This window comes from Montipora capricornis, chromosome 1, assembly GCF_036669925.1.
Source record: "Montipora capricornis isolate CH-2021 chromosome 1, ASM3666992v2, whole genome shotgun sequence".
NCBI lineage: Eukaryota > Metazoa > Cnidaria > Anthozoa > Scleractinia > Acroporidae > Montipora > Montipora capricornis.
The window spans coordinates 3838673-3842911 of NC_090883.1; positions in this window are offsets into that span (position 1 = coordinate 3838673).

The window sequence follows — 4239 nt, forward strand, 5'->3', positions numbered from 1 at the left end:
AGACCTGGAGTGTCACAGGGCGTATTTTCATCTGACGGGAAGTTAAGATGTCCGGCCACACGTGGAGCATGGTTACTCAGTTAAATATGGCGGATCACCCAGTTTTCACTTTGCAACAAGTCGTAGCGAACGATTAAATATGGCAGATAACCCAGCTTTCACTTTGCAACAAGTTGTAGCGAACGATTCGTTTTCGAGTTTTCAGGGTCTTAAGGTCTTTGTTTTCAAGACACCCAGCATCGGGGTACCGTAAAGGCTCGTTTACACAGAGCGATTTTATCACGCGACAAGGCTGCGCTCTGTCGCGCTACAAATCGCAGTGAAATCGCCGGCTGTTCATACGATCGATTTGCTGTCGCCGTAAAATCGCCGTTTGATCACAGCTCTTCTCGCGCGTTAAAATCGCTCTGTGTAAACGAACCTTAGGGACGATTTACACGATACGATTTTGTCGCATGCGACAAGCTCACGACAGGCCTACGACACGACTTACGATTGTCGCAGCGTTTTAAAACATGTTTTAAAATGATACGACATTTTTTCTGACGTACACAACAATTGTAAATCATGTCGTGGGCCTGTCGTAAGCCGTTGTCGCATGCGACGAAGTCGTACCGTGTAAATCGGCCCTTAAGGAGGCTCGAAATAGTTTCTCCTTTTTTCAAACAAATAAACATATTCTGTCCTTAGATACAGTTAGGGCAATCATATCAAGACGAAACTTGGCCAGGGTATTAAGTACCTATCGTAGATTTCTCACATTATGCTTTCCTCCAAAATAATGTTACCATGGCAACGATATTAGGCATTTCTTTGAGCCTTAAAATCAACATATGTGATCCTTTTTGAAGAAACGGGACTGTGAAATTTTCCCATTCATCGTTACCAGATAATGTTAGAAATACTCTCTACAATATTTAAAATTCAACAAAATCTGTAGGTCAGTTTTTCAGAAAAATAAGTTTTTTTGAATTGTGTCTCTACTTTTTTTTTTCACCTACAGAATTTTTTTAAATTTGAAAGACAAACGGTTTAAATTAATCTAAGCTAACATGCAAAAAATAAAAAAATTCACCGTCCAGAAGCAGAGATATAAACGAGTAAAGTTGCAAAATCAGGAAAAATTAGGGGGTTACAAGATCAGCATTTACGCATGCGTCACCCGCTCTCCTATTCATGAAAACTACGAAAATTCTACACAAACGGTTTAATGGTCATTTAAATCCCTTTGTGTTGACCTTCAGCTCAACTCGCGCGTGCACTCGAATGAGCGGGTGACGCATGCGTAAATGCCGATCTTGTAACCCCCTCATTTTTCCTGATTTTGTAACTTTACTCGTTTATATCTCTGCTTCCGGAATGTGAATTTTTTTCACTTTTTGCATGTCAGCTTAGATTAATTTAAAACGTTTGTCTTTCAAATTCAAAAAAATTCTGTAGGTGAAAAAAAAATTAGAGGCACATTTCAAAAAAACGTATTTTTCTGAAAAACTGACCTACAGATTTTGTTGAATTTTAAATATTTTAGAGAGTATTTCTAACATTATCTGGTAACACTAAATGGGAAAATTGCACCGTCCCGTTTCTTGAAAAAAGGCAACATAAGTTGATTTTAAGGCTCAAAGAAATGCCTAATATCGTTGCCATGGTAACGTTATTTTTTGGAGGAAAATATAATGTGAGAAATCTACGATGGGTACTTAATACCCTGGCCAGATTTCGCCTTAATATGATTACCCTAACTGTATCTAAGGACAGAATATGTTTATTTGATTGAAAAAAGGGGAAACTATTTCGAGCCTCCTTAAGGAAGGTCTTGGGTATAGCAATGGCCGGACTGACACTCGGGGTCTTTAAATGAGCCAATGAGGAGAAAGCGAAGTATTTGTATTGACCTCTACGAATGGTAAGACTTTCTAATCTCGGATGAAGATGAGAAACCGTACACGTTCCGTCCCACAGTGTTTGTTGGACTTAACGAATCCACACTGTTCGAAAAGAGCTTTTGGCATGGCCTTCCCCGTGTTGTGGTCTGTTAATCTTCCGGTATTGAGGGTACTTGGGAATCCTACGAATAACTTCAATAAGAATGTAACGGGGGTGCCATTTTCGCCGTAGTAAAAGTCCCCCACAAACTGGTTTAACGCATTTTGATTCGAGCGCCATATGGTTTTCGTAAGGTGGCTCTAGCCAGTTTTCAAGGGGCAAATGAAAACAAGGGGAGGGGGTGGGGGAATCGACCCTGCAGTACAGATGTAACTACATCTGTACAGCAGGGTACAGGCTACATCTGTACATCTTGATCAGTGTTATCCTCTTCACTGTTTCCTCTGATTTATGCTTAGTCCACCGTTGTTTTCTTATAGCTGCGTTTTTCCGCCGCCTCGTCAAACTGCTCTTGGGTTTCCGAGCATGTAAAGAGCGCTGAAATATCATGTGACTTAGGCGACGATAATAGTTCAGAGTAAGTTAAAACTAAAGTAAAAAGAACCCCTGGCAGAATTTCAAATCTTGATAAGTTCAGACTCATTTTCGTTGCTATGAAAGCCGGAAGTTCAGAAGATAGACCAACGCAGAGAGTTAGACATCCTTACCGCGAAGAAAGTGAAGGTTTTACCGTGGGTTCCATCCCGGTGACAGAGCGACGGTTCTTGGATGAACCGTATTATCCTCGTACACTTCAAAAGGCAGCTCTTTTGGGAGCAGCGTGCATACTTCGGAAATACCTGTCTGTCTTGGGTCCTTGTCGTGACTTGACAGTGACAAAGTAGTTTTTCTGGTAAACTAATCGTCTGTATTGTAGAAATATACTTAGCAACAAAAATTATTTGCGTCAAGACAAGTTTAAAAGACTCAAAAACGTCGCGTCCTGAAGGCGCTGTTGCACTGTAATTTTTCGTATTACTTGTTATCCCAACGCCATTTCTGCAAACATTCTCACATTACGAAAGTTCCAGGCGCGTAGCGTCCTATACGCACGTGCGTACTTGAAGTGACCAGAAAATTTTGAATTTTTTTAGCAATTGTTTCTATCTTTTAACATTTTACTTGTACGCAACCAAGATTTCGTGATGAAAGCACCACTTTGATTAAATTCTAAAAACTAAAACAAAAGCTAACCCATGATCTAACTTAAGCCTTGTACAGATTTTTGCACAAGCAATGCAGCTGGGTTTGGCCAGCGGGCAACCAAATGGCGAGGTTGCAAAGTAGAGACGTTCGTGACCAAGGAGCGACGTTCCGAGAACGTTCTTGACAATTCCAGTCACGCTAGCACAACCAAAACAATGTTTTGTTTGCGCCAAGTTTGTTCAGAATGAGGGCAAGACGCTTTGTTCTTTGCTTGTATTCACACAACTATTTCGACAAGAAATAAAGAACGCAGTATTTTTCGCTCAGTTTACTTAGGTTTCTAGATCATATGTACTTGTGCGTACTTGAAAAAATGGCCACGCTACGCGCCTGGAAACCATTTTTTTACGGGTGTTACACTTAGCAATATTTCAATTCTACTTTCCGCAACGATTTCTGCAACTGGTCTCACAACGTTTTTTGGTATGTTTCATCGGGCAATGATTCGTGCAACGTGTCTCGTAATGGCGTTGCGAGACAAGTTGCACGAAAAATTGCACAGTGTAAAAGCGCCTTAAAGCTCCCTAATAACAGTACACTCGGTCTAATTTTGGAGCTGAAGCTGACCGTAATTCTCTTTTTTCGCGGTTTGAGCCTGAAAACTTTCTTAAAATGCCCCCAAAGTTTTGTGTTTTACTGAGTTGTTCTTCAGTGTATCATGCAATAAGAAAACCCATGTTAATGCTAAAAAAAACCTAATTTGAGTTAATTTACTTGTTAGACTACAGTTGTACGTTTCTATTACTTTTATTACAGCGGTTATCAGTCTCGTGCCCCTCCACAGGGTGGACGTCAATGACATGTCTTCACTTGGCGGCAGTCGACATTTGATTGACGTCCACCCATATTCAGTTTCGAAAAATCAAAAAAAAAGACGTCGAGGGGTGGGTGTGACTGGTACAGCTGTAATACTACTCACAAAGCAAAAAAAGAAAACAAACACTCAGGCAAATGAGCTAAAATGATGGCGTTCTTAACTCTCAGCCTGTTCAATCCGAGTGTGAACGATCTTATCTAAAAAAAGGTTCTTTTAAAAGAAAAAAGTGTACATCTTTATCTTGGGTGGAAATCTCGCAATAGGTGCTAGCGATATTTAAGAGGGAAGGC